The sequence below is a fragment of the Trachemys scripta genome, chromosome 9 (assembly GCF_013100865.1).
Source record: "Trachemys scripta elegans isolate TJP31775 chromosome 9, CAS_Tse_1.0, whole genome shotgun sequence".
In the NCBI taxonomy this organism is placed as follows: domain Eukaryota; kingdom Metazoa; phylum Chordata; order Testudines; family Emydidae; genus Trachemys; species Trachemys scripta.
In genome coordinates this window covers 1,715,947-1,739,926 of record NC_048306.1, presented here as the reverse complement: position 1 = coordinate 1,739,926, position 23,980 = coordinate 1,715,947, and the positions used below count along the sequence as shown (strand labels likewise).

At 43.9% G+C, this 23,980-nt stretch overlaps 1 protein-coding gene across 1 annotated transcript in view; it reads right to left on the bottom strand.

Moving 5' to 3' along the window:
- HTR2C (5-hydroxytryptamine receptor 2C) overlaps nucleotides 1-20,077 on the bottom strand; it is a 130,993-nt gene extending 110,916 nt beyond the window's left edge. Inside the window, exon 1 of the mRNA XM_034782650.1 lies at nucleotides 19,991-20,077. The gene's annotated coding sequence lies outside the window, so the exon portion shown is untranslated. The remainder of the gene's footprint in view (nucleotides 1-19,990) is intronic.
- Between the last annotated feature and the right edge of the window lie 3,903 nt (nucleotides 20,078-23,980).

Here is a 23,980-nt window from a genome sequence, read left to right as displayed (position 1 = left end):
TTCCCATTTGGCCCTGACTAGTCTAACAAAATAATTTTTTTGTAAAAAAACGTGCTAGGTAACATGTTAATATAGTTTAACCACTTCTGCGTACCTAGTCTAGACATGATTTAACACCATTAAACGAGTGTTAGCTGATCCAGATCAATGCTACACATTTTTTAATAGTGCAAGGTGGTATGTGAATCACTACATTAAGTTCTAAGTGCTATTTAAAAAGGAGTTAATTAAAATGTGTTAGGCAACACTTAAAAAAAAAAACCCACTTTTTATTCCTAGTCTAGACTGGCCCTTTGAGACAGAAGCATTCCATGCTCTGCAGCCCTTTGTTCATCATCATTCAGCACTGCAGACCGCCAGCACACAGTCTATCCATCATTTCACTTCCACCCACCTCCAAAGGGAGAGTCATGCTGGGCTTCTGAATCACTGCAGTTTTGGTGAGGTGTCTCCAAATTAACGGGCAGTGCATCTATGTCGCCGAGGTGAGAGTTGGCCCTTATAATTTATTACTCGTCTCTAAGGACTCTGATAGTTATTACCAAGGAACCGAATGCCAGTTCATTCGATACAATTCATTTGATGTCATCTTATTGTGAGCGACACTCTTTTGCAAGCTTTAGATTCCTGAGACTTTAGAAGTCACATTAAAGAATTTTTTAAAAAAATGCATGTTACTAAAAAGACCATCTTCTTGTACAACAGGAAATAACACACTGTATGCTCTACATTCAACCGCATCTTATGGCCCTCAAAAAAAACCCTTTTCGTAGGGAAGAATAATTCCCTCCACTGGGAGGATTACTCAGGGAAGTCCCATGGCCTGTGTTCTGCTGGTGGTCGGATCAGATGATCACACGGGACCCTTCTATGAATCTCTGATGTGGAACACTGCATTTCTGAAGCAGATCCCACTTCCTGTTAAAGTTTATTTTATTCTAAAATAGCTGTGCTCGGATTGTGGATGTATAACCCACTGCTGAGTGTGTGTCATGGGTCCCCCTCTCTGCCGAGGATGTAAGTTAATAGAGCCGCCGCTGTGGGAGCCACATCTCCTTAGCTCAAGCTGTAGCAGTTTGTGCTTTGAGCTCGGGAGGTCCCCCACTGCATCCCTGCAGTTTCAGTCAAGATGGCAGCTATCACGGGTGCTTGAGCGTTATTTCTCCCTGCAGTAAATGTATGCCTTTCACTCTTTGCTGAACAGCCTCTGCTTGTTTAACCCCTGCACAGCTCATGTTCAGCTGATTACAAAGAGCTCAGTGCTCAGTTTGAACCAGCCCACATCTTAATATTGAAAAAATAAATAAAATGCTAACTTTTTTTCTAACCCCAATTTATTTGGCAATACATCTGCAAAGGGATTTCAGCAAACTGAATGAATACATTCATTTGTGGTCAGTTTCCAGTCACACCCGCAGTGAGGTGTCTGCCAAAGACCTGACTCTGAATTTTTCTGTGTCAGGAAAGTGGGCAGCACAGTGTGGTCTCTGCTTGTCTCAAGTCCGAACACTCATGAGGCCAACTGTGAGAGTGCTGCGCGGCACCACAACTCCCTCACTAACTGCCACATCTGCTACACAGAGAGAAGGCCATTCTCTCTCAATCAGAAACAAAATCCAAGGGGACCTGTCATGCGATGGGCAAACTTCAAGAGGTTCAGATGTACCCCAAAAGTTCCTGGATCAGATTCTCAGCTGTTTTACACTCTCTGAAGATCTGGCTCCATATGATTAGTCTGAGTTAATTACATCTCTTCAATCTGCAAAACTGGGTTAGGAATCTCACCCCAAAAGCATCTCTTGAGATACTCAGCACTTCCGGCTTCAGGTCAGGCTTGAGAGCAGCAGTATTTTTTGCAGTATGTTGGCAATTATATACCAGACTTGGCCAGAACTAGGAACCGCAGAGGTGGAAGGAAAAAGAAAAGAAAAGAAAAGAAAAGAAAAGAAAAGAAAAGAAAAGAAAAGAAAAGAAAAAGGAAGCTAACTGGATTTTTTCCAATCACAAAACAGATTCAGGTCTGGTTCAATGTGAAATTGGACTAAGGTTCAGACAAGTTCTTACTTTAGCTGAACCAGTTCCCTTGCCAATAGTTTTAACTTTCTTACCATACCAAATCATAGATACATTAATTACATCCTTTGAATAAGTCTACAGACATTATCCCAGTGGAATATAGCTAGACTTCCTCACTGCAAGTATTTACACAACAGCACCTTTCATCCCAGGTCTTCCAAACATTAAGTCTTACAACACTATGATACCCGTTTTCCAGAGGGATAAACCAAGATTTAGCAATATGTATGAAGTCAGAGAGCAGGAATTGGCAGAGTCAAGAACACAGCCTAGGAGTTTCTTACTCTAGACTCTGAGGTTACATCTACTCTTCAAGTTAGAGATGGGATTCGTAGCTAGCACAGACATGCTCATGGTAGCTCTCATCAACGTAGCATGCTAAAAATAGTCGTGTAGCGAGGGTAGCACAGGCAGAGGCAAGCGGCGGCACCGGTTAGCTGCCCGAGCATGTACCCTTGGGGTCCAGATTGGTTTGCACTTTGAACGGCGAGACTATGCATGCCCATGCTAGCTTGATGAGAGTATGTTGATGCCGGTTGGGAATCACACCCCCAGCTCCAAGTGTAGATGTATCCATCGTCTCTTATGCTAGAATTCCTGGATCTCATTCTCTTCCCTGAAACGAGACGGGAAGCTTCCACCACGATTTCCAGAACAACGTTCTGGCCAAATCCAAGGGTTAAAAAAAAAATATCACAAGTCAGCCCCCTAATATCATGAGATTTGCTTAAAGATTAACAACGTATTTAAAAATAGCTATTTTGAGTTTATTTTTATTTATTTTCTGGTGTCGTAGCCTTTAGGGTTCACGTTTTCATGCTTTCTCCACAACTAGGATGGCTAGAAAATTTCATTAAAGAAAACTAAGCTGTAAAATAAACTGGAATAAGTGATTCTCACATAATCACATAACTCCAGGAGTTGGGACTACAAGAAAAGCACAAAATATTGTGAGATTCATGATATAATTGTGAGAATTGGCAACACTAGATCACATCATGTTTAGTGCAACCCTATTGCTCCAATGATCATTAGTTACTATCTTCATTGAATTTCACCTTGTTGATTTCACCTTGACAAATTGGAGAATTGGTCCAAAACCAAAAAGATGTAATTCAATAAAGACCAGAACAAAGTACTGCACTTAAAAAGGAAAAACAAACAAATGCACAACTACAAAATAGGGAAAAACTGGTTAGGCAGTAGTGCTGCAGAAAAGGCTCTGGGAATTATAGTGGATCACAAACTGAATATGAGCCAACAGCATGGGATGCAGTTGCAAAAAAGGCTAATATTCGGCGGTATATTGACAGGAGTGTCGTATCTAAGACACAAGAGTTAATTGTTCCAATCTATTCAGCACTGGTGAGGACTCAGCTGAAGTATAGCGTCATGTTTTGGGCATCACAGTTTAGGAAAGATGGGGATAAACTGGAGACAGTCCAGAGGAGAGCAACAAACATGAAAGATTAGAAAACTTGACCTGTGAGGAAAGGTTAAAAAAATTGGGCAAGTTTAGTCTTGAGAAAAGAAGACTGAGAGAAGACCTGATAACAGTCTTCAAATATGTTAAGGGCTCTTATAAAGGGGACAGTGATCAATTGCTCTCCATGTCCAATGAAGGTAGGACAAGAAGTACTAGGCTTAAGGGACATTTAGGTTAGCTATCAGGAAAGATTTTCCAAATCTAAGGGTAGTTAAGCTTTGGAATGCACGTCCAAGGGAGGTTACAGAATCCCCATCATTGGAGGTTTTTAAGAACAAATTATACAAATACCTGTGTCAGCTGGCCTAGGTTTACTTGGTCCTGTATCAGCGCAGGGGGCTGGACTAGATGACTTCTCAAGGTCCCTTCTAGGCCTACATTTCTATGATTCTATAGCAATGTATAAAGAACTACTTTGGATAATATAAATACAAATAACATTTGAGAATAGTTTCTCCAAAGGCCCGATCCAACTTCGAAGACCTGTGAGCACAGTCCAGGTTAGATGATATCAGATAGCAGTAACGTATTTAAAATCTTTACTGAACAGAGTATAGTCAGCAAATGACTCTTTCCTCTCCAGCAGATCTCTGACCCACTAATATAATGGAGTAAACCAGTTTAATCCAAAGATCTGAAGTGTATTTTTGAGGAGCTGAGAACCAAAGCTGAGTCCAACATTACCACATTTACCAAGAAAGAGAAAAAAGTAATGCCCAGATCTGGTTCAGGCCTTTATATTAATTCAGCGCCAATCAGCAAAACTTAATTGAGGGTTATCAGCTCCGCTCATTACATTACATGCCAGAAGCACGAAGACAAAGGTCTGTGGAATTATCAGTTCCTAACAATGTCATGAGGCACATTAGTCATGTTTACAGTCCAGCAGGATTCATATTTCATTTTAAAACATGATTCAATCTTCATATCCCAGTAAGAAAGAAAAGGAGAAAATAACATGCCTGTAAAACACTAGACCAATTAAATGAATTTCTAATCGCAAGCACGTGCTAGCTGTTTTGGGGTAATGCCACATTTTCCGATCTCAGGTACAATGCTCTGCTTCTCTAAGACCCAAAATTATGATGGAACATGACTACAGAAACAAACCAATTGCTAAATGACAGTTCCAATCATATTTAGGAGTAAGATTAAGGATATGAAGGACAAAATGGCACAAAAAGCCAGGAGACGCTGGTGTTACAAGGAAAGGAGCAAGGCGCATCCTTTACTCTTTTAGTTTAACTGGGCTCCTGCCCTGCCACAAACAACACTTCTCTGCAGACCTTCAAACTACCTCTATTTGCAGGGAAGTTCAACAGAAACCAGCTTCAGGAATCACCCTTAGCTTCTGTCAGGGACCATTACTCTGACCAGGCTGAAAGTGATAAACCTGCTTTACCCTAAAGCTCTTCCCCTGGAAGACACTATGGATAAAAAAGTCGATAGATTTTGATATCCTAATTGCTCATCTAATATATTTTTAGTAGCAATTCCTGCATTCTCCTTCCATTTCATAAGCACTAACTAGGGGAACCTGAAGGGAACAGAAAAGAAACCTAAGAGTAAAGTTATGGAAACATTTATCTCATGAACCAGCTCTTGCTTCTGTTTGTCAACATGTTCTGGATCAAGTTACAATTCTTTATTTCCCAGGGACTTTAAAATCTATATATCTTAGCACCTGGTTTAACTAATCAGGAGCCATTTGCAATGCAAACTTAAGGCACTTGTAATGTCTCAGGAGGACACTGTAATGCTCATAATGATGCAAAAGCTAAAGCTAACAACCGGGAAACGATGGGCTAACCTGCTCAGCAAAAGCACAAAGTGGAGATATATCTGCCAAAGAAAAAGCATGATGCTGCTTGAGGAAATGCATCTGCCCCAAAACGCATTCAGAGTGTCAACAAGTTGTCTTGGCTGCTCTCAGAAAGAGATACAAACTAAAAAGAGGGCCTATCCTTCAGTATTTATTAAAATCTGAACACTGCCAGTGAACATATGGAAAGGAAAGGGGCATGAGTCTCATCTAGAACTACAAGTTATTGGGATGGATGCAAGAATCGTAACGGGTGAAACTCTTTGGCCTGTGTCCTGCAGGCGGCCAGACGAGATGATCACAATGGTCCCTCCTGGCCTTAAAATCTATTACTCTGATCTTGCACTGACATGGTCTTTGTTAACACAGTGGTCCCTGTATTTTTACCTGTGCAAACTACACGTCTTCGGTAATGTTACCTTTATATATTTACTGTCTTTGAGGATGAAGGGTACGCTATATTGGAACTAACTGGCTGACCTGGATTGACAGCGATATATAAAAAGATGCATAGGCCTCAGAACAGAGTAGATATTTGTGATGGCACCTGGATGCCTTTTATCACTTATAGAGTAATGATGAATCAGCATTACAGTGGCATAAATCACATGGCCATTCTGACAGACTTCAGGAAAAGAGCTGCTGGAAGTTTAGGAAGGTCTGGCATGAAATATGTTTGTTCAGTCTTGATTCAGTTCTTTTCGCTGACGTACAGACACTCCGCACAATTATACATATTTATGTGCATCTTTTGTTAACGCTTTTGTTTTTATTTGAAACCATTGTTTTCTGCAGCTGTCAGATGGGACAATTCTGCTACCTTCCTCCAGTCTATCCACCAGCCAGCTGGACTTTTATACCATGCTAACAATCATAGCATTTGAGTGTTTCACCCCGGTCCAGAGAAGGGTGAGGAAAATGACAACAGAGAGACGCGGCATGAGGAGAGGTTTAACAGACTAGCGCTCTTTAGAATGGAGACAAAGAAGAGATGGACAGGATGGAGATACATAAAATAAAGAATGGGATTGAGACGGTCATTTGGTCACTTTATCTGTTCTTTCTCATAATACAAGAACAAAGGGACAGACACTCATTATAGTAGGCCCCTTGACACAACTTTAGCAGTCTAAAGGGATTTTAAAAGTGATTAAGCTAAACTGGAAAAAAGCATTCTTAGTCTGGAATAAACGTGTCCAAATGGGGCTTGTACCCAAATCACTAATTATTCCAGAATAGCTATTTCAGCAGATGTCCAAGCGTAGGCAAACCCTTATATTTATACCTACTTGAACACTCCTTTATGGTACCAGAGGTGTGTAAAGTGGCTTTAGGGTAAGTGAGAATTTGGGCCTAAGTGAAATTAAAAGGAAACCTGTAAAACTGATAGAAGAGAATATTCTTGCACACACCAGTGTAAAATGTAGTGGCCATTGGCACAGGCCATTACGGAGATAGAGAACTTCAAAAAGTTCTCTCTTGGATGATGATAACACAGAAGAACCCTCATACTTCAGGCCACAAACCAATTACTAATTGCCTATGGCTGGAGGAAACCTCCCTTCAAGGGCAGGTTGCTGAATAATTATCTGTTAGGAGGGTTTTATACCTTCCTTTGATGCATCTAGAAACAGCCACTGTCAGAGAAACAACAATGGCCTGATTCCTGTTCCAAACACCACAAACTGTATTGTAAACAAAGAGCCAAATTCAACCCCTGCATGCGTCTTCTGCTGAAGCCAATGGGAGTCACACGTATGTTATCAAGGGCAGAGTTGGACTATAATAATAATGTGAACAAACTGCTGCTGTTTGGATGGCATCTCTATATCTGCTATTTGCTAGCATAACTAATCCAATAACGCTTCATTTTTAACGTACAGAATCTAGCTATAAAAATCAGTGCAAGCAATGGGCTAATGGCCTTTTCAGAAGACTACAGAAACCTAAATTACAAAAATGTGCCCCCACTCTTTTTTTCATGCAATTACTCCAATTATCATTTGAGCAATGAAGTTGTCTGTTTAGCTTTTGTCCCTGGTTTTGAGTCTGCCTGTGTGTAGGATCAGCCCGGACCCCCTATCTAAACCCCTGGGGGTTCCCAAGGTCCGTTCCAGGTGTAATGTGTTAACCAGAATGTATTTCATTCTGCCCCCTCTTTGACTCAGTCTATGTTCTGGCTGTTATGCGCTCCACTGCAAGAATTTGTGCGCTTCGTGCAGTGTATTCGGAGAGGGAAGGTGAGAGTAACAAACTGTACTCCCATGTCTGATCTTTTCAGTGCTGTGCGGTTGGATTCACTGGCCACTATCGGATCCCGCTCTGTTTGCTGCCTTGCTGACCTCACGGGAAGAGCAGAATGGAGAGACAACTGAAGCAGAATACTAAAAGGCTTAATGCCCACATTGGTAAGTCTATTAAAAGTCCAAAACCTTGCACAGCCAACGATGGGCATGAACATTACAACGTCTTGTTCCTGTGACACAGACTGTAGGGGGACGCTAAATGAGAGCTTAAATCTTTAGTGCATTTCCCTTTACTCTCTGTGCAGATGTCCTCCTCACCAGCAGCATCATTGGAAGGTGTCCTGAAATATTGTTCAACCCCCTAGTGACCAGAGGTCACTCTACTGCGCTCTGCCTCCATTTCCCCTCTTCGGGCCCTTTAAGAACTCACAGTTCAAAGGTGGCGCAAACAGGCCCCACAAGGGGTCCCATTTAGTGAGTTCTCTGATACAGACTGGCTCTCTAGGCCCCAGGCAGTTCAGAGTCTCTCTCCTGATTAGACCAACATAAACTCACACAGTCTTCATCCCAGCCAGGGATTTCCACTCTCCCCTGCCTGCTCTTTCCCAAGTTGCCTGCCTGGAGAGCTTTCTCCCAGTCGCTCCAGCTTCTTCAGCTCTTTCCCCTGCCGACTCAGGGCCCTGCAGGGCCCATCTTGCTCCCTACAGTGTTCACAGACCTAGGTGCATTCCTGTGACTTGCTGCTCTGGGATCACCGTATTCAACTCAGGTGCGGGTCATCCCGTAATGTTTAGCCTCAGGCACTCCAGCCATCCTATTACATGCCCAGTTTTTCTAATCCAACTCACCAAAACATCTTCGGCTTCCTTTTGTTTTCGGAAAAGAAACTTTCCCATTGTTGTGTCTCCTTAGAACACTGCAATACACATATGGAGGGGTTTCACCAGGAAATACTCCTGGCCTTCTCTGGAGTCTAAGGACATGGCTGTGACATACTAGGACACAATCTGGTATGAAGGAGACAGACTGGGGGGTTGTATCACCCCTTCCCTGCCTTGCGGTAGCAGCTCCCATCTGGGCCACTCACAAACAGCCTCCAGCATGCCGGGCAGCCCCTGAGTGTCTGTGTGTGACTGCACCCAGCCAGCCACACCCTGGCTCTCACCAGCCTGAGTTACACTGCAGGGTGACCCCAGCACACCTCCAGTCCTGGATCGTCCCCCAGAAATGTACATCCTGTACTGTCCAGCTCCATTATTCCTTTAGGAAATAATATGCCATCTTCTTATCTTAAATAGTTACACAGACACTTCAACTTAACATACTGGCTTACATAAAATAGCAAAACAAGTTTATTAACTACGAAGAGCGAGATTTTAAGTGAGCACAAGTAATGATGCATAAAAATTAGAAACAGTTACAAGAAAAAAATAAAGATAAAACATTTACTAGTATCTACTTACAAAGCTATCTTAATTACAAAGCAAATTTTCTCATCACATGCTCTAGCAGATTGCTGATCAAACTCTCAGGTCAGAACCCCTCGCCTAGAGTCCAATGGCTATTTCCTTCTCAGTTGCGGAGAATGAGGTGGGCAGGGTAAGAGAGAGGGGTGCCTTGGGGTGTTTGTCCCTCCTTTTTATAGTTTCAGTCTCCCTCCTGCAAAACATTTCCAGCTGACACCCAGGAGACAAACAGTTTATATGGAAGGATTTTCCCTGCTGGTTTTTTTCACCTGTTTGAACTTCCTTTGTTTTCCCTCCCTGCTTGATGACTCTGTTTACTGCTTAAATGCAAATTAAGACAAGTACATGTTGCTTCCTTTGTTTAGGACAGACCTGACTTCTGCCTGGGCAGGTTATGGGGTTTGGAACATGTGTTAATAACATCCTAGAGGGGAGTCTTACAACTTCCTATACAACGTTGCCACACATATTTTACCAGGATAATACTGACCAGCAAATTATGAGTTTTCAAATGAAACCTTACAAGGCATACCTGGTACAAAGATTATTACAATCGTGTGTAGAGTGTGAATATTGGGGTGTATTGTGTCACAATTGTCCATGTATTTCCTTAAGATAATACTGAATACATCCCTTACCAGCATGCCTAGCATAACCTACTGCTGCTGCTGGTGCATGGACTGCTGCCCTGATTCACCTCCTCTGGTCAGGAGGGGGCTGTGTTTAGCAATGTTACACTGAACTAAGACTAACCATTGCTTCTCCCTAGCCCACAAACTAAGGCCAGGTTGCTCTGAGTACCAGCTACAAAGATGGCGAAACTTCAGGAGTGTGTAGGGATGGGTTAACTTTGTTCCCTTCCCCAGTGTCTGAAGCATGGTCACACACTTGCTTGCATGCTTTTCCGGATTACTCGTAACACCTGCTGATCAAATTAAATAAGGAGCTTCGGGGGCACAGAAAGCATCTAGACCTGAGAAATATATTACAGTATCCTGCAGTTATGGTAAAAACTTTACAATATTTGGACTCAGAGGATAATTATGGAGTAACCAATAAGTATGAAGAAGACAGTGACTGTAGTGGTTAGAGCAGGGGACAGAGATTCAGGATCTGTGTGTCCTATGGCCCCTGGGTTACTGTGTCACCTTTGCCATATCAGTTTAACCCCAGACCTCAGTTCAGTCATCAAAATAACGAGTACAATGCCCAGCACACACATCACCGCGGCTGTTGTGAAGTGGGTGGTAAAATACTTGAAGATCTTTGGATGAAAGCTGCTATGGAATATAACTATTATTATTATTATTACACTGGATTCAGAGAGATACATTCATCGAGAAGCTCCATTCATTTCATTATCTAATAAAATGTCCAGGAGGTGCTGAATTTTGTGCATACAACAGATTTGTTCTTCATACCCTTTATCAGACAATCATTCCACAGCCTGGAGAAGAGGGACACAGTGTCATCAGCTCAAAGAGTTGGCAATGTTTGTCGAGTCCTCTTTGTAAGATACAGAGAGGTTCTGCACCGTGTCAAAGGCAGTATATAGCGCACGAGTGAGCAATGGGTGCAGGGTCAGGAGAGGCAGCAATCTCACTATTTTATCTAATTTCTTGTTTCCCTCGCAGATTTTTTCCCACATAACATCCAGAGTAAAAATGAAGTGCTCGCCTCCAGGATGAATACAATAGTTATTATTTAGCAGGCACTTACATCCACAGTAGATTGTGGTGAAAATGTCAGAAAGTCGGGGTAATATGTTTGTTGGAAGATGAGTGCAGACTGCTGGTGTACACAGATGGCTCACAATGATTTAATTTATTTTCCCTTATGCAATCTGTACCCATTCTCCCTAACGAATAGCTGTTTTTATTCAACAATACGATATAGTAACTAGACATTAACTTTATATCAGCCAGCCGTCAGTTCAGCAGAGACTTCAGAACTTTTCTTGGTGACAATCAAGTACCACATATTTTGGTGGTTTTGAATACTAGTGTGGACTAATTAAAGGTTGTGAAATTCAAGATTAGGAATCATCTGCTGAACTGATGTTGATTTCACTGGCGCTAGTCCCAGAGTAAGCGATTATTTATGTGAGTTAAGCATGGCGGATTGTCTCCGATTGTTTTCTATTCTGGGACACACAGAACAAACTGTGTATCAAGATATTTAGGATAAATGTAACAGGTCTGATTCTTATCTCAGTAAGAATGGTGTAAATTAGGAGAAACTCTACAGAATGCAATGGAATTACAGTAATATAAGAAGGGAGTGAGCAATATTAGAAGCAAACCTAGTAAGTAAAGTATTAGAGGGGTAGCCATGTTAGTCTGGATCTGTAAAAAGCAACAGAGAGTCCTGTGGCACCTTTAAGACTAACAGATGTATTGGAGCATAAGCTTTGGTGGGTGAATGCCCACTTTGTCGGATCCATTCACCCACGAAAGCTTATGCTCCAATACTTCTGTTAGTCTTAAAGGTGCCACAGGACCCTCTGTTGCTAGTAAGTAAAGAGTTACATCCAGTTCGAATCCACCCCTGCATGTTGGTCGCCTGTTGACTTATGCAGCTGGATATAGGGATAAATGGTGTCTTGGGAGCTGAAGATAAGGGGCTTACAAAAATCTAATTTTATGGTGCATTCTCTTAAAATTTTATTTTATTTTAAAAAGCACTGGAAATTAAACACATTACTTAACCTAATTACTGCCCCAAAGGCAGCAGTGAATAATATTAACGGAATCTTTTTTTTTCCCATGGCAGGTAGTTACTAGCAAATTAATCAAGTGAATTAATTAGATGCATTAAAGTGAACAGCACCAGCTAGTACTGGATCCTGCAGAAACCAGAGGTTGTGCTGAAAATTTGATTTTGTTGGTACTATGAACTGGGTCCAGGCAACATTTTTCAAAAAACCTCCAGCTAAAGGGTCATTTTAATTCAGTGATATGCATTGTAAAAATGGTGAGTTAAACTCCCTCCTCTGGTCCAGCCAGAGTTATCAGCATCATATCCCAATATCTCCTAGCTAACCTTTCACACTGTAACAGGTATTGGATATTTTCAGTATCATAGGTGTTTGGCAGCTACGTTCCCTTCCTCCAACCCAGAGTTTTCCCCTTTTTTCCTTCCCTTTCCAACAATTTGCAAGAATCCTGGATAACCCATTTCCTGGAAATCCCCCAAATCCTATTCACAACAGAACAGAAGCCAGGAGTTCTTGGCTCCCAAGCCCTGCTCAGTTCACTAGACAATGCTGCCTCTCTTACATACACTTCAAACGAAAGCTACTTCGGTGCAATTTTGCAGAAGTGATATGAACTTTGAAATAAGCAAGTTTTTTCCTAAAGATATTTAGCAATAAATGTTTTGCCCTGTTCCACTTAGAACCAAAACTGTAAGTCACATAACCAGAGAGTATAAGATTTTCTGGTGCTCCAATCAGCCTTCAGCCATGATACATATTTCATTTTATATCTACTCTTAAGCAATTATGTTCATTGAACTTGCTTATGTCTCATAGCGACCACCCTTCTAACAGAGCCAAACTTCCCCTGAAAGAACATTGCACATTTTCAAAGAAATAAAAGCTTTGTAAATCATGGCTGTGCTAGAAAATTTGAGTGTTCTCATAAGTGCTTGTGAGAGAGTGGAAAAGGGAGGAATTGCAGATCCATACAACTGAATGCTCCCACAGACCAAAGGAGAACAAGTTAAAAGTCACACTGTGCCAACCAATCAAATTTACTGGCTGGGATACTCAGCAAACTCTACTGTTTCCCAGGTTACCGCATACAGTACTGAGAGCCTGATCTTAGGACGAGCTGAGGACCCTCCCTTCCCACTGACGATCCCGTCTACTTTACATATGTTACTTGAGGGCAGGACCTGTATCTCCTCTTTGTGCCATTCAGCCCCCCTCACTCTGGGTGCTCTATAGTTAGGTTTGGAAGGATTAGATTTTCATCGGTAATGTCGGTACACATCAATTTCACCATCCACACACAGACGTACAACAAAATATTTTCATCAAAATCTACAGAAAGGCCAGGTAAGAAAAATGCTGCTTCCAGTTTGATTTACGGATATTTACTTTGTATATTTTGACACATGATGCTTACAATTTGTCTTTTAATGGTTATAAAGCTTTAACTTTTGGAATCACAGCATCGTTAAATAATCATGGTCTGACACGCCCCCCCCCACTCATAATCTCACACAACTGTGAAAATATAAATACATAAACATCTAAAAAAATTGCTTAAAAATAAACATTGATATTATCCACTGAAATTATAGAAAATCAAAATCCAATTCTGCCAAACCTCATTAGAGTTAATGACACTAACGTCACTGGTGATACTCATTACTGCTGTACGGTCTGGGAATACGGGATGGGATCACACATACTGGCATTCCCAGTTTGGTTCTATTTTCCCTGGAAAAAATGTTTGTCACCAGGGTGCAGTGTAATGTGGCAAACTTCGTACCAGGGAGCAACCTCCAGGTGCAAAAAGACTGAGAATAATAATCGAGAAAAAGTCAGAGAGGCAGCGGAGATCAGCTGCATCACAAATAAGCAATGTATGTATTCATTATTGTTTGCCAATCTTTCCTCTCAGTCACTTCAGCCTATGTACTGGCATGGAAAATGCCAGATGAAGAATTCAACTGCTTTCTGCTGGTTCTGATAGGCAATCAACAGACTAGTTAAAGAATTGTAATTGAGTCTTCTGGGGCTTCTGCTGGGGACAAGGCGCCATGTTTGTTTATCATTCCCACACGCTCCTTCTAGCGATTCTAGGGTTTTGGCCATGGTGCTAGACAGAGCATCAATGTTTTTCAGAATTGCAACTTCACAACAGATTCACCCAATCTAATCCCTAGTACAGATTTCTTCAACCACATTCGACCACTGTCTGCTCAAGAAATGTCCAAGACTAGAAGAGAGAAGTCTTGCAGAACAGAACTGAGGTGCGCTAACAGAACTGCACACAGAAAGCTGCAGTATGTGCATTCAAGCTCCCTCTAGCCAGTGCTTTGAGGCCCCCACTTTAAAGAGTCACCCCAATGTTTCTTTGGATAGGTAGCTGTCCAACTGATGTTGATTTGGTTGGTACTGCTGTTATTTTCTGTTTTGTTCACTTTTTATTCACATTAACAATGCAACACACAGTGAACAAAACACTGTGCAAAAGTCAGGCCCATAAATCTTTTGAGGAAACTGGGCCAAGTTCTCAGAAAACATGAACCAGTGTACCATTCTTCATTCCATAGCACAAAACTCATTGTCTGGGACGGTTTTGATTAAAGTAAAAATGGGGCAGGGAGGTGGTGTTCAGATCTCAGTTAGGTTCTGGCCAGGGTTCAGAATTTGGGTTCAAGACCAAATCAGGGATAGGGCTTGGGTTTGGATTTGGATTTGTTAGGCATTTTTTCAACTCAAGAAACTTAATCCTAGTTACATCTTCTAACCTGGTTTTTAAACAACACATCATTTCGTACCCATCTTTGAATCCAGAAATAGGTGGGGGGAGAGGGACATGTTGATTAAGTCATCAGACAAAATGCTGATGTCTCTTTGGAATCAGCAGCAGCGTGGCAGCAGCTGTTCTTAAGAGCAATTTTGTCCCGTGGGGTGGAGCTGGCAGGCAGAAAGTTAACATTTAGCTCCTGCAGGAGCTGAGCCCGACAGTAACAGGCTGTGCTGAGTCAGCAGATCTGCATTCTACCCAGCGTATACGGATGGAAAGGAACTTCTGCCTTTACATTCATTATTTAATATACTTGACACAACCCTTATGTTCACAATCTGGATCTGCATAGAAAAACTGTCAACTACCCCAGATCTCAGCAGATTTTAATAGTTACAGAACACGAAGGAAGAACTTGTCAACAACAGCAATTATTTAAAGCTGTTAGCACTTTCGGGCATCAATAGCTTTGTATGAAATCCCACTTTACCTCTGGCTCAGGCTATCCCGGGGCACGTATCGAGCAGAGCCACAAGCAGCGTGGGCGCATGGATGACTGTATTGGTCTCACCCAATCACGCAAACATCTTGCGGGGAGAGCAAGACAGCGTCTCCGAATTCCTGGGATTGGGATCAGAGTCCCAGAAGCCATGATATGCCTCTGATGGCACTGCCTCTGGGAACCATGCAACAGTTGAGATGTGTGCATAAGCAACTATTCAGGATAGCCACAAGCACAGTTCATCAGGTTTCCAACCAACACACAACCAGGAACAGCCCTGCTGGTGCTGACAGACAACCACCCCCTGGCTGAGGACAGCTATCTGTCTCCTGATAGCAGCACAAAACCACACCTGTTATTGGGATCGTCAGAGGGAATAAAAATGCTCCCCAGTAAGCTTTATGGTAAATGTCACTCCAGAATACATTTTCATAGCTAGGTTACAACTTTGGCCACAGTCAAAATGATGGATTTCTACTGTAAAGACTTAACCTTTGGTGTCCCTTTCCAAGCCACGAAAACCTATTAAAATCTGCCAGTAACAAAGGGTTACATCGTTGTCAAGACTTGAGAGCTCCTGGATTTTTATGTTGCAATTCCACACACATCTGCCGCGGCTGAATCTCTCTAATGTCTGTCTGGAAGAAGGCTGATAAAACTGCACAGCTCTCAGTTATGTTAACATGAGATACACCTACAAAGTGCTGAGGGAAGGGATAGACACCTTTACCACAGCCAGGTCAATGCACTCCTGCCTCTTTCTCTGTCGATCACCATCAAGAACAGTTTGGAAAATGCCAGCAGAAAATTCTCGACAAAAGCCACAAGGTCCAACTTTATATTTGCTTCTCTGCCACAAAGGAGCCAGTCAGGGCTTTCCAGTGGAAAGCAGAGACACATTGTGATACTTTGGGACTACACGGCCCCAGAACAAAACTCTCTGGCTTGTTTCCCCCTCCCTCCATTAGCCAGTGTGACACCACAGCCATTGTGACCAGCTGCACACATGAAGTCCTTGCCGTGGACAGCAGCTAGTTTTCGTGGTCCTAAGAAAACCCGGGAATATCACCACCTATTCTACAGGCACCGTATCTATTCACTATATACAGCGATCTCTCTTTTACAGAGCATTTCTGTAACAGCCAAGGCATGGAGCGGGAAATGGCTATGCGATGTGAGAGCTGAGGACTGTATGAAAACCCATAGTGTGAGGGACGCCAGAAGGAAGTCTGGAAGTGCCACTAAGTTTTTGGTAACCAGCCAAACTTCCTGGATCACCCAGTGCGAGGAATACACCTCTGGCCTTGGTCCCACAGGCCAGCCCCTGCACTCCCTGGTCTTTGCCTGCACAGAACAGTTATCAAGCCTGTGTTTCTTTTTCTGTGTGTCCCCCCATCCCACACCTGAACTCAGGTCTCTGGAGTTTAAGGGCTACTGCCTTAAACACCGAAAAGCCTCCAGAAGAGGCATGTTAAAGGAAGACAATGCTTATAGAGCAAACCTTTCCGGCTTATCGCTGTTACGCGCCTTGCTTCCCGCCCCCTCCATACTGAGAGTGCCCAGCAACAAACATGGCCGAACACTTGCAGTGCTACTGCCAGCCTCAGCCCCTGCCGCTCAGTCACTGATCTGACTCTCCGGTTTCACATCCAGTATCTCAGGGAGACGGGCAAGAAAGAGGCAGGTCATTGTGCCTAAACTCACAGTCAATGGCTCCTCGAGGCCTGTCACATCGGCTGCTGGTTTTATTTTTCACCTTTTCTATTTACGTCGTTGACCGCCCTTGCCAGGAAAAAGCAAGGCAGCAAGATATGAGACTTTACATTAGTGACTGGCCCGGGACGGACTACTGGCTCTCCTGGGCTGCAGGCGGTGTAATTTGTGGGGGAGGGGAGGGGTTGACACATTTGGGACAAAGGAGGAAATACGACTTTGGCAGGCTAATAAAGGGCTCAGGTCTCTCCTGGGGAGAAGGGGCAGTGGAGGTCTGACCCTAGCCATGGCAGAACTCTGCCCTCAGCACCCACCCCCAGGGCCCCCGGGCTTATTCGGAACCGTGCCCAATGTACCTCCATTTCCCCCATATATTGTTACTGGATATTTTCCTCCGGCCATCCCTCCTCTCAGCAAACACCAGTCAAATACTCCGCAGCTGCACTCAAGCTTCCAGCCGACAACTGCCAAGTGGGATCAAAATTAGCCAATAAAGTCGGACAGCACCTAGCTATTCCCAGCTACTCCCACAGGATCTCCATCTCTGGTTCCTGAACAGGGCGGGGGAGAGAAAGAAACCAACCAACACAATAAAAATCATGGCACTAATATGTGATCTGCAAACCGTGACATTGTTCACTTTGATTTTACGTTCTGTGTCTTCCCCTGAACTCTTCGCCTGTCCTGTGCCCTTAGACTGCAAGCTCTCCGGGGCAGAGACTGTCTCCCAGTGATTGTTTGTACTGCGCCTAGCACAGTGGGGTCCCCGTCTCAGCGGGGGTCTCTACCCACTACCAGTACAAACAATAAAGAACTGATCTGTACTACAGGAAGGCTGGGAGTACTGCAGGTCCATTTACAAGTCACACACCCCTATCCCAGAGTATTTTAACCTCCGCACTAGAATGAAAAGCAAAGGGCAGGCACATGAAGCTACTAATTCTGTCAAGATCAACTTCTTCATATCAACTAGGATGAAACTTGTCTAGTCTGGAGGAAAAGAAACCCTGGAGCTGTCAGGCCAGTGTGCACATGCTGTTAAAATGTGTCTTCACAAACCTTAACAGTATTTTTCTTCCACCAAAATAATGAAAAGCCATATGGAAAGAGACATCTGACAGTGGTTTATGACTAGAAAAGAGAACTCTGGCTGTTGCTGAGTTTAGGAGGGTAGGTTGTAACCCAGGGCTAACAGCTGCCCACTCAGCCAGCACTCCAGGGACCTCCAGGACTGAAAGCCCAAGTCTCAACAGCTTCAGCTAAAGACCCAGACTCCGGAGCTGGGACTGTCCCGGCCTCACATCCTCTATGGATCAGGCACAGAGGGGAGAAGAACAACCCAGACTGAGCAGTGGGTTCCCACACCCAGAGAAAAATTAATTCCTTCATCTCCTACAATGGGCCAGAGTGTGCCTTCCTGCCCCGGGGTGGGTGGCTTCCCCCTCAGGGCTCTGTCAGGAGAACAGGAGTTCCTTCCCCTGCCCGCAGTGGGAGGCCCAGAGCCTCTGCATTGGCTCTGTGCTCCTGGTGACCCCGCTCCCTGCCCAGGGACTGCCCCTGGCCACAGCTACCCTGGGGATTCCCCTTAAAGGGACTTTCTCCCCTCCCCCATCTCCACGTTGGAAAGACAACCTTTCCCTGGTAAACTCTGCAGGCCACAAGGGGATGACGTGAGTTCTCCATGCTCCCCGCACATCCGGTCCCTGCCCTCACCCCGGGCAGCCCCCAAGAACATCAGCAAGACACCACGAGGTCTGCTGCCAAGTGGGAGGAGAGAGACCTGCGCAGACGTCTAGGAGGCACAATCCTTATCCTCCACACCCCAATTTTTTTCTGTTCTAATCCTCTCCCAGGAGAGTAATACAAGGCAAGGGGGAAAGTCCCTCTCCCAGCTGCTGGGCGCTGCAGTCACCAGCCGTGCTGATCATCACCTTAAAAGCCATTTTCAATGCAGTATTTCAGGAGAGGTCGGCACAGATGAGGTTCATTCATCTGGCGGAAGAAGAAAGGCTCCCAGGATTGGGAGGCTGTCGTTGGTGCTACTGTGATAAAACGTTTTAAATTACTAGGCTGAAAACTTTTCCCGAATGTAACCGTCAGTTCAGAGACAGGTCTCGTGCACTGAATGCAAAGTTATTTTCGTTCCCAACATCTGTATGTGCCTTTCTTCTCCCAGCAAGCAACTCTGGCAGCTGGGCTCACCCTGCTCACTCCCCAGACTCTAACGAGCTTTTCAGACCAGTTGAAATGGATGGCTAGCAAACCACTCTAGCTGCGTACAAGTGCAAAGTACCTGTAGCTGAGCGAAAACACGTTAGGTGGGCAAAGCACAAGTCAATGTAAAATCAGAAGAGACATGGGAGACATTGGGGTTAATTAAAAGTTGCAAGGGGTCAAAAGCAATAAATGCTAATGAAGTCTTTAATCAAGTAAACCTTTCTAACCAGTCCCTTAACAGCAACCCGACTGGAATACACTGGCCCGCTCAGATATGAGCTCTTCTTGCTTCTTGCGTTAATCCCATCTCATGGGGTCCTCTCCCTCCAAAGTGCTCTGTCCAACACCAGATCCTCTCTCACACCCATGCGAACATGTCTTCCTTTATGACATCCCACCACTTCTTGGACTGGCCTCTCTCAGACTTGCTCTGTTAGACTCGGTTATCCATTTGAGGACTCAGGAGTCAGTGTATGGTTTGTGAGCGAGCTGCATTTTCCCAAGCAAGCCGCCACCACCACCACCTTGCAATCACCCTGCTTCGGGGCGACACTGCTGTCACACGAAGAAAAGGCATTTTTCTCCCCTTGGCAGTGACAGACTGGATTTACTTACCATCAGCAAAGCTTTTCTCACAGAAGCGTGAGTTTGTTCTTTGTTGAGAGGGCATTATCATTGTCTGGAGTGGTCTATGTAGCTCGCGTTTGATTACCTGGCCCTAGTGCAACTGGGGGTTTGAGACGGGGGGACGTATACTTGGATATAGAATTAATGCTTTTTTATCACCTCTTACCCTAGACAATGCTTTCCATTACTCTTTGCTAAGAGTCATCATGACTCAGGCAGAGATGGCAGCATGCTGTGAACTAGAAGTTTTGCCACTGCAGTAGCTGTAACGATAAGGATCTTGTGCTGGAGAACATCAAATGAAGGGCACAAAGGTTACTCTAAGTACTGACTCACTGTTTTGCTAACCCACCTTCAGCAGCATCTCTTCGGTGGCACTCTTGGTCTGTGCGCGGGTCGCAGCGGGATTCCATACGACGGGATGAATTAAAATACCGCCAGGGTGACCTTTAAAAAAAGAGAGCGAAAAATTGAAAACAGTGTTCGTCTACCCCAATATGGACTCCAGACTCGTCAATGAATCTGAGAGGATGTGGCTTTGGAGAGACTTTCCAGAGGAGACGGGGTGAATCCAGATTCTGTCTTTGGGAAACGCTGAAAACCTGCCACTTTGAAACAGCCTTTCCACCCTCACAGGAATTAAATGCACAATACTGACACCCTCGCCTGCCCCTAACTGCTAACCCTGACACCCCGTCCTGCTACTCAACCACTTCCAAACAACCCCTCCCCGCAAATCCTGTCCCAAGCAGAGGCCGGATCCCACAAATGGAGACGTGCCAGAGATCCCATGAAGTCCAGTAGGAACACTACTACTGATTTTACATGGAAGATGTAAGAAGCTATGAGGAGAAATATAACCCCTAAGATAGACAAAAATACATTAAAATTTGCCTAAGATTGTGTCAGTCAAATGGGACGTTTCAGGGTTAAAATAAGTAACAAGTATTGTTCCTTAAAAATCAGCACTGCCAGAGGACTCTCCCTTGTATCTTATAGAAGATGACTTTTCAGGAGTACAATTTCCAAAAGTATTAAACCTGCTGGGGAGAGACAGCTAGGGGGAACTGAGAAGAATTCACAATGATTGAGACAGATTAGATATATGGACCAACCAAATAGAGCAGGGGTTCTCAAACTGGGGGTCGGGATCCCTCAGGGGGTTGCGAGCTCCCAGCCTCCACCCCAAGCCCCGCTTTGCCTGCAGCATTTATAATGGTGTTAAATATATAAAAAAGTGTTTTTAATTTATAAGAGGGGTCACACTCAGAGGCTTGCTGTGTGAAAGGAGTCACCACTACAAAGCCTTGAGAAGCACTGAAATAGAGCATGCAGGTAAGCAAGAAGTGAAATGTAATGATGCTAAGAAAAAATAAACAAGTGCACCCAGTATTCCAACATGAAACAAAACAGACAAGAGAAGAGATCTAAAGCCAGTCACACAATATAGTAGGAGTATAAAGCAAAGGCAGAAAAGGCATTGGCCCGTACACAGACCTAGTGCTATGGAGCAAAAATCAATTAAAGTTCATTTGGCAATTTATAAGATATTCAGAAAAAAATCTGTAAAATACTTGGGTTTCATTTCATGAACATTTTGTAGCAAAACTAAAAAACAAACGTAGCACAAAATACACGCGCAAGAGGGTCAGAACTCAGTTCTGCTGCATTCAAGGCCTCAGATTATTTTGCATTTTGCAAAATTAAACCCATAGTTACTTGGAAAAAAAAAACCCAAAGCCAGGAGATTTGTTTCATTCGTACTGAGATGTGCAGGGCCTACTCACCTTGTTCTTGGCTGTCTGATGGTGTAGCCAGAAGGGGAAGCCTCTCCCATTGGGTAGGAGAGTGATCAAAATTGCCCCTGAGAAAAATGGAAGAAGCAACCTGAAAGCTTGGTCTTGCATCTACTGACATTAATAGAAGTTTGGCAATTTGCTTCTCAGGGACCAGCACCGGGCCCTGAATGTCGATCTCCCTTCTTGACCTTTCATAGAGTCACAGAGTTTGCTCCTTCCCTGTGGCAAAGGAACCAGTCACAGCTTCCTGACTCAGCCACCCAGCCCCAGTGGAGGTTAAAGCTGAAGAGGGGCACTGTTAGTTTGTTCCTCGGGTCTCTCAGGGCCCTTATGTCAGTGTCTCTTTGGGCCACAAGCCTTCCTCTCTCCTCCTAAGGCCCCTTCCCTCCGTGCCCCGGTCAGATGTGGGATTTCTATCCCAGGGGAATCTCCAGCAGCATGATACAAAATGGTCGGACCTGGACACTCCAGGCCATCGATTTTAAGGCTAGAAGGGACCAGTGTTCTCACTGCATAGGGGGGATTAACCCATTCACGGGAACAGAGCGTGACGTCTCTTGCTGCTGACAGAGTCGAGCGAGAGAAATAAATTAAACTCACGGGGAAGGTGGAGGTACTTTGGGGATTACCGCAAAGCAGCCATGAATAGTGCCTCCAAGTTAGAGGGACGCTGTCTGCTTCCCCAGTCCCCTTCCTGTCTGAACTCATTCTACACGGCCCTGCTACAAGCAACACCTAACCTAAACGTACTACCAAGGGCACGTCTACACACGCCTCCCAGCCCAGCCCAGACTGACGGCCTCGGGCCAGCAGGGCTTGCGCCCACGCTTTAACAAGAGCTGTGTAGACAAAGCTTTGAAGTTACGGCTTGGGCTGGAGCTTGGGCTCTGAAGGTTAGTGAGGAAAGTTGGGCTTCGAAGCCTGAGTGCCAGCCCAAGCTGCAAGTTCAAGGTGCTGTCAAATGCACAAACGGCTGGGATGATTTAGTTGGGGTTGGTCCTGCTTTGAGCAGGGGGTTGGACTAGATACCTCCTGGGGTCCCTTCCAACCCTGATATTCTAGGATTCTATAAGTGTAACCTCCTAGGGCACGTCTACACAGCTATTTTAGAGAAGCAGCATGAGCCCCGCTAATCTGAGTCCATCGACCTGGCCACAGGCTCCGCATCAGTAAGGAGTGATGTTTTTCCATTAGTTCAGTTTGTCTCCTCTATGCATTTGACAGCACTGTATGAACAGCTGGCTTCCCCGCAGAGTCAGTCCGATGCCTCTGTTACTTGTATGGGTCTCTCGCAGCAACAGAGCCAGAAAAACAGAGAGAACAATAGGAAAATGGGATAATAAAACCGTAAAAATTGTCCAGAGTAGGTGTAGGACCTGAAAATACCTTCAGCTTATTGTTCAACAGGGAACAGATCTGAAATTGGTGCTGTCCCTTTAAAATAAAGGTACAGACTGATTCGTATATATAAAGGGTCATGTTGGGCTGTCAGTTTTTAGCAAAATTGTCCTTGACGCCAATGGAGAGTGCTGTCTAGTGCAGATTCTGATGCATCTTGGAGGCAACATCTGCTTTGCAGCTCACAGTATTCTCAACATTGCAAAAACATGATGGTTTGGGCTTAGGCTCCTCTCCTCTTCTGCAAACACGTATATACATGCTTAACTTTTAAGAACAGTCCCATTGACTTCAGTGAGATTAGTCACACACTCCAACGGAAGCATGCACGTGTTTGCAGAATCGGGGCGTTAGCTCAGTATCTTTTCTCTCTCTTTGGTGCCATATGTCCCAGATCTGGTTTATACAGTATAGTGAGAAGAATAGCAATTCCCGAAAAGCAGTCATGGCAGAGAGGGAAATGTAGTATTTGTAAAAATAATCTGCTGTGTTTTAGAAATATATTCCCTCCACCGAAGGAGGTTTGCTTTTGGAGTCCCAGTAGTATGCCCAACTTTAGACAATATTTCTCAACTCCAGTAACTTTTTAACTAATTCCTGACTGATTTCTTAAGTGGATTCAGCAGACAAATTATCACCCAGATGATATTAGCTTCCTCATTCAAAGTCTAATCCATTTTGAAAGATTAAGCAAATTCTATAAATATTTAAATTAAATAAAATCTGCATCTGCTTAGTGATCTTAATGAAGAATTAAGCTGATGTTCTCATAAAAAAGTGTAAATGTTCAAAGTAACTGTACTAGCAGGCTAGTGTTGGTGCATCTCAAATTCTGTACAATTGATTAATACACATTTTTGTAAGCTGCTGTCACAGGCAGGGTTCAACATTGTATTTGATTTCAAATCCTGAGGGAGCTGCCTATTCTAATGCTCAGACTCATGTTAAACTTTGAAAAATCATCATTTCTTGACTCTGTTTTAGAATCTGACAGAAAAGTGCCTTTTCAGGTTCTTTTATCTTTATTACCACTTTACATATATTTTTTCTGCACTTCTTCTCCACAGACAAAACCCTGAACCTATGAGTCAGTGCTGTTTGGATTTCTTCCAGATTTTACTGAAGAGACTTGCGAACCATCGAAT